Raw genomic sequence first — 7,413 nt, forward strand, 5'->3', positions numbered from 1 at the left:
GAATCATGTGACAATATTTTTCAGTGGCTGCAATATGTATTCCAAAAGAGAGTTTCAGTTCCTCTAGTCATTTTTAATATATATATCATTAGAGTCTCTACCTTTCATATGTTCATATGGGCAAACAGAGACACCTCAGAAACGTTCTCAACTGACCGTTTTATTCATGCCATGACACTGCAGGGGTTTGTTTCTTCAGACTTGTTCATTTTCAACCCAAAATGTAATTTGTCACTTCACATTCATTCATTTTGCAAACCAGTGAAGATTCGTCCTAAACCTACTTTCAGAATTTGAACAATTTTTCCATTCCTATCTAATTGGACTCTCTTGCTGATATTTCTTATTCTTGTGGCTCCGTTTTTCTCCAGGAAATTAGAGCCTCTGGTGCCTGAGTGCTGAAATGTGTGTTTGGTCTGAGTATCGCTATCTTGCGCTGATGGTAATTGATCCCCCTTCACTCTCCATCGCAGGAAAGCCTGTGTCTGGCGAACACATCTCTCAACTGGCAAACTCTGCGTGAACTTTGTGCGCCGCGCTGCCTCTGACCATTTTTAGCTCGGAGTCCTGTATACACAGCGCTGGAGAGTGGAAAGTGGGGCCCAGGCGGACTTTTACTGACGGCTGTAAAAGGGGGTGGGTGTTTTTATCCGGGCGGGGCTGTGAGATCTGCCACCGAAAGAGAACGTAATGCGATAGAAGAGAGTTCAGAGGAAAGCTCTTCAAACACAGAGGGACATTTAGCTTGGCTCCATGCATGAGAAATTAGCCCTCGGTCAGTTCCACACACCGCGCTGATGGCGAGAACGTCCTCCTCAAACCGTACACGTTTTCTGGCCGTGAGAGTGATGGGTCCATGGCGTTTACTTCCACTTCCAGATCCATTAGGTCCAATCGTGCTCCATGACTGTCTCAACATGTTGCTTGTGGTAGAGCATCAGGTGAAATCTGCTCCCACATTCATTGTGAAATGATGTGATGGGTGTCACACTTCATGAAGGAAGGAGCTGCAAGTAAACAGAAATGCTCTTTTAGCTCTGAATAAACATAAAATAACATGGACAAAATGAGAAAAGGAACAGAACACAATATAAAAAGTGGGAGAGAATACAAGAAATAAGTAACTCAGTACAACCCCAGTCATCCTGTCCTGTGTTGGTGGCGGCCCCTTGTGGTCATCTGATGCCAGGACCAGGACGTCAAACGATGACCAACTGATGGTCAGTATCTGCCAGTGTTCTGCAGTATGTGAATTCCAATGAGCTTTTCTCTTTCATTTCAGTCTTTGAAATAAAATGTTTCTTGTGTTTGTGAGAGAGAAATAGACACACAAACCTGAGAAACAGCGAACGTCAGAGGCTGACAATCCTGATGCAAAACCTGAGCAATGTTCTGACAGCTGTGCCTGGACCCCCAGGCCTCCTTCATTTTTAATCCAACAGCACCTACAGAGCTGTTATCGACTTGCCGCCGCGTTCACCTGGACTCGTCACGTCTGAGGGCAGAAACTCGTCATTTAACACGCCACCCCATCGGCCAATCAGACAACACAAAGTCACAGAAGAGTCACATGGTCTGGCACTGTGTGTATGAGTGTGTGCTTCGTTGTGTATGTAACAGTATGTGCGCGTGTGTGTGTGTGTGAGAGAGAGAGAGAGAGAGAGAGAGAGAGAGACAGGGTGACTAAAAGCCTTGATCTTGTTCGCTGGGGGAACTGGACCGCTATTCAGGCCTGACCTGTTTTTTATTTGTGTTTTTGGGATGGAAGAAGGGGGCTGTATCCGTGTGTGTGTGTGTGTGTGTGTGTGTGTGAGTGAGTTCTGTTGCCAACACATGCATAGTGGGTGCTGAGGTGAGTGTGTATGTGTGTATACACAATTTGTGGTTTTAATAAGAGCCCCAAAGGCTTCTCTTTGACTCTCTAGATAACTCAAACCAGAAGTCAACATGGTCTAACAAGAGAACGCATAAGGAATCGTCCAATCAGATTTCACCTCAGCTCCGGATGCCTGTAGAGAGCGGAGAGAGCTGTCGAATAAAGGAACAGTGGAATTATGGGATATTAGCTCCGCTCTGGTTACAAGGTCACCCTATTCACTATTCTGAGTCAAGGAACAACAACATTGAGAAAGGTGTGTGTTGTGTGTGTGTCTGCTTGTACACACACAAAGCCTATAGTTTGTGAGTCTTACTAGCAGTTTTGGCAAACTGCTGGCCTTAACCCCCATCTCTCGTTTACACACACACACACACACACACACACACACACACACACACACACTTGGCATTGGAATAAAGGCAGACAAAGGGTTACATCAAACAGAGGAGCAGATTCATCACAGATTCATCTCCAGTGAAAATCTCCCTCTCTCGCTCTCTCTCTCTCTCTCTCTCTCTCTCTCTCTCACACACACACACACACACACACACACCCTCAGGCTTCACAGACTGTGGTCTACATGTGCAGCTCATGTGTTGTTACTTTGTTACATCTGGCACACACACACAGAGGGACATCAGCTCCGGATCTGTGATGCTGTTCACGTTGTGAATCATGTGACTTGTTAGATCACACAGGAGTGTGACAGGAGAGACTCATGCTAATAATAAGAAAGTATAATAAGAGCGAAGGTGAATTTAAGGACACGGAAAAGTGTGTCAGCTCCCCAACACACACAAACACACACACACACACACACACACACACACACACACAGTCTGTCAGCCAATGGGAGCTCAGAGTTAGTGAAGCTGAAGACCGATCTCCCCTCTGGCCTGTTAGTGTCCCGTGTCTCCGGGGTGCAGTAATCACTAATTAAGAGTTAACAGTCGTGTAGTAAAGCAGTAATTGAGTTACGCTGATTTTATTGCTGTTAAGGGCCGCCGGTTAGAACCGTGATAAAATCAGCATACTGCCCCCTCTCCACAACAGCAGAGAAAGCCGTGACAGCATCGTAAAATAAAAAAATATTTACTGCATCGGTCAATGAATCAGCTGATAATAATATTAATAAATACACTCAAATGTGAATGTTAATACAACAGAAAAGCTTTTTAAATAGAATATCTATTTATTTCCTTCAGTTGGATAAAGTAGCTGGAACCTACTTTATACACTCTACATACACACACTAGAGGAAAATTGGTGATGATGAAGCAGAATTTTCATCCCCGGTGCACTGAGATGATTTATGATCAGCTGCATTATTGATGCTGCTGCTTCTTGGGCCTTATTAAGTGTCTGAGTGTAGTGTGAGCTGGAACCCGTACTTTCTGGGTCTTGTGATGTTTGATGTTCGTGCTCTTGGTTAATGCGGTCGCCAAATGGGAAACTGTATTTACCTTGGCGTAGCCGGATAGCAAGAACGTCAACAACTTCAAATGCAAATCCGGCGCAAGGAAAAGAGGCTGGAAAAGTGATCCAATTCCAGCACCATGAGGCGTTTCATTACAGTTGTGACTGATTTCATATTTATGCCCTGTTCTGACCTCGATTCCTGCTCTCTCCACTACTGAGTGGCTGAATGAGCCTGTGCCTGGTCTACAGAAGGGTGAAGGGTCACCTCTGTGTTTCCAATGCTTGAGCAGAATCAGTGCAGCGAGTCCCTCCAGGCTGCTCAGTAATTGCAAAAATAATTTCAAAATCAAACTTTTGAATGGAAAAAATAATCTTAGGGGTGGTAGTGAGAAGAGTTGAAGTAGCCTAGCGGGTAACACATTTGCCTATCAAACAGAAGACCCAGGTTCAAACCCCACTTACTACCATTGTGTCCCTGAACAAGACACTTAACCCTCAGTGTCTCCAGAGGGGGACTGTCTCTGTAACTACTGATTGTAAGTCGCTTTGGATAAGGGCGTCTGATAAATGCTGTAAATGTGATTTTAGGCTTTTGGATATTTTGTAATTACACATTTATAAATCACATGTTACATAGTTATTTCATCAAACACTCATACAAGGATGCTAAAACCACGCGTGTGCGTTCACTGATATATATTTTTTCCTTTACATTAAAAGGGTGAAATGAACAGTGTCGCAAAACATATTGCAAAGAAATCCATTGTAATTTACTTTTCTGTAAAATTTTCCGATCTTACAGACATCTGGCAGGTTGTGGAGATTAGACTGGAGAAATGCATATGACTTCAGACCTTTAACAAGATTTCACCCTAATCCTTAATCCAAAGTAATCAGTGTGTATTTGTGTGTGTGAGAGAGAGAGAGAGAGAAAATCTTCATTAAAACTGTTGCTGTGTATTGAGTGAGTAGTGTATCGTGTGTATCGTGTGTATTCAACATTAGTCGGGCGCATTTCATTCCTTCGGTTTCTTTTTTCCTTGGAACAGGGAGATCTGAGGCAGCTGAGATGTTCTTTTCTCTCATTATTCCCGGTCTGTGAGTGTGTGTGGGTTTTTCTGCTCTGCATTTTTGTTCTTCTGCTCTTTTGTCCAACTGCATGCCACCCAGCCAGGATCAGGCATTGTTCCTTAAACACCCAAACTAGGTGCCAGGAGGGTAGAATCTTCTGGAAAATATTCCCACGTTAATCATCTGACAGAGCGGAGGACCAGAGCTTCAGGAGAATTAAAGCTTGGAGGAAAGCGAGCGAGCTGATAACGATGAAGAAGCATTGGCAGATGAGAACGAGTAGGAGAAGATAGGGGGTCGAGATCAAGGGGACGAGCGGAGGAGACGGGTGCAACCAGGACAGAGAACAAATCTGCTTCATATTCTCATCAACAGATCATCAGAGAACAACGTTTTCAGGCAGAAAACCGTTCTCTGCAAACATCTGACCCAGAAACAGGAGGACTGATCAGAGGGGTCGCTCGCACGCCGCCATACAAGCAGCCGCCTCTTGTCACCGCGCTCTCACCGCGCAGATGGATCAGCGGTTAAAAGCGGCGCGAGTGGAACGCGTTGAGTAAATGTTAGTTTTTGCGTAAGTACCGCAGCCCCCCGTGCGAAGCGTCTCTATGGCGTCACCTCATTTGTACAACCCCACTCGCACTTACATAAGACCCCTATACGTACGGCCCGACGGCCGCTTCAACGTAAACACGGCCGCGGTGGGCCAGGCTTTTACCGCGCGGCTGGCGTAAACACACCCGAGCGTGGCCCGCGTCCGCCGAGGCCCGTAACCCCACCTGACTTCTCCAGGCCTCTTCGTACGGCTCCGGAGGAGAGTCATCACGTGCTTATTACAGATAACCAACGGCTCTGGGACGTGGACTTCCTGTCGTGAGTCCGCTCACGTCTCTGTACACACGCACACACACACACACACACACACACACACACTGCATTCTGATAAGTCCCTGCGGGAGATTTGACTTTTTTACCACCCGACTCAGTCAACTCGCTGCAACTCCCGGCGTAATGAGATTTGAAGGACTTCAAAGCCCCGTCCCGCCGAGAGGGAAAACGGATCGAAAAAAAAGAGCAGCAAATCCCAACTGCGATGTTTATTAGTCGACCGTCTCCACGGCAAAACACACACAGCGACACACCCCGGCACAGAGGTAATAAATAAGACTGTGACATTGGGGACCGCGGGGGGGACAGACGGCGGCTGGAACTCGCAGAGACTCGGTAATCAGATATCAGAGAACAGGGCAGAGGACGCAAAAGGAAGCTGTCCTGTCTGCCCGCTGACATCTAGCCATGTTCCAACGGGACAGACAGTACAGAGAGGCAGAGAGAATAAGACTTTTTCTAAAGGTGCCCGATACAGGGCACTTGTTTTAGTGGATCCGTAACCAAAAGGCTCCAGATTGAAACCACTAAGGTCCCCTTGATGAAGGTACCGTCCCCACACACTGCTCCCCGGGCGCCTGTCATGTTCCCCTACTGCTCATGGTTAAATACAGAGGACACATTTCACCGTGACACCATGTGCTGTGATGCAGCGTTTCACGATGACAAAAACAATCACTTTCAATCACTTTTCACTTCTCTTTTAGGCCCCTCCCCCAGACTTGCACCCTACCAGTAACCAGCCTGTAGTGGAGTGGGCGGAGCACCGAATGCTCTGAACCCGGAAGATGGTGGCGACTGGTACAGTGTATGGTGCTCTTAGTTGAATGTGTACACACATTTCACCCGTAGGTCTCTGTAACGTACACCAGGAGTAGCGGCCGCTACAGCCCACAACCTCACGACATCACCCCGTATCGATCTCCTATTGATAATGCTGGCTGGCTACAGGCGGTGACTACACCGTATAGATACTCCTTTCTTCCATATATTCTAACCAGTTATTCATTCGATGTAATGCAGGGATAAAACGTTTCAATTTTAATCATTGATTACAGTAGTCATTACCCTGTCAGCTAAATACAGGGTGGTAGGAGCCTAGCGGGTAACACACTCGCCAATGAACCAGAAGACCCAGGTTCAAACCCCACTTACTACCATCGTGTCCCTGAGCAAGACACTTAACCCTGAGTGTCTCCAGGGGGGGACTGTCCCCTGTAACTACTGACTGTAAGTTGCTCTGGATAAGGGCGTCTGGTAAATGCTCTAAATGTAAAAGTAAATACACTGATGAACAGTCTGTTTCTGTATGAGGCGCGTGTCACTTTTCTTTTTTTAAATGTGGGTTCGCATCACCAAAGCGGCCGGTGACAACACTCGCTGTAGCGAATGTGACTCATTACTGGGACCTGAGCAAATTTTACTCACCCTGCCACTGAAATTTAACAAGGGCTGCAGTAGCAGAAGGCATCTCCATAATTACCATCATCACTTTTTAAGATTATTAGAAGGGTTTTTTTAATTCCCTTTTAAATGAGTCCTTAATTCAAAAACGAATGTGTTCAGGATTTTCACCAAAAATGCATCGTCATCCCTGCATTTGATCCCATATCTCTTTTGGATCGTACTTCTTCAGAGAGCCTCTCCTAATCCTCCAGGGTCTGTCTTAGAACAAGCTTCATTCTAATACTTGTTGCCAAGCAGTCAGAAGCATCGATATGAAATCCCTTAAGGAGCTAAATCATTGATCAGTATTAACAAAAGTTCTAATATCTAAAATCCTTATTATTGCCTTCTCTGTGGTTACAATGGACCCCTCATGAGTCAACATTAGCCAATCGGTTAAAACAAATCACTTGCTTCTTAACGGTCCCCTATTATGAGAATTGCACTTTTATTTAAATTGAACATTAATACGAGTTTCCCTGGTCTGTCTATGGTCCTGCGGTGGCTAGAAATGGTGGTCGGTGTAAAGATTGTTCTGCTTCATCGTTCAGAGAACGGCAGCTCAGACGGTCGGATCTGGAATTTGTCCCCTTATGATGTCATAAGGGGAAAGGTTTCCTCCTGTTTCCATGCTTTTTACACCCAGAGAATTTCCCGCCCCGCCCCTAAAACATGAACTCCATGGACCATCATGGCTTCCAAACACGTGA

The 7,413-nt window shown here is 45.8% G+C and overlaps 1 long non-coding RNA gene across 1 annotated transcript; it reads right to left on the reverse strand.

Annotated features, from left to right (window-relative positions):
• Positions 1-163: 163 nt before the first annotated feature.
• Positions 164-5,263, reverse strand: LOC114796076 (uncharacterized). The gene is made up of 3 exons (XR_003750593.1): positions 5,149-5,263; positions 1,336-1,495; positions 164-1,239 (listed from the first exon to the last, which is right to left on the reverse strand). It is a non-coding gene; the product is annotated as an uncharacterized LOC114796076 (long non-coding RNA).
• Between the last annotated feature and the right edge of the window lie 2,150 nt (positions 5,264-7,413).

Source organism: Denticeps clupeoides, chromosome 8, assembly GCF_900700375.1.
Source record: "Denticeps clupeoides chromosome 8, fDenClu1.1, whole genome shotgun sequence".
NCBI classification, from domain to species: domain Eukaryota; kingdom Metazoa; phylum Chordata; class Actinopteri; order Clupeiformes; family Denticipitidae; genus Denticeps; species Denticeps clupeoides.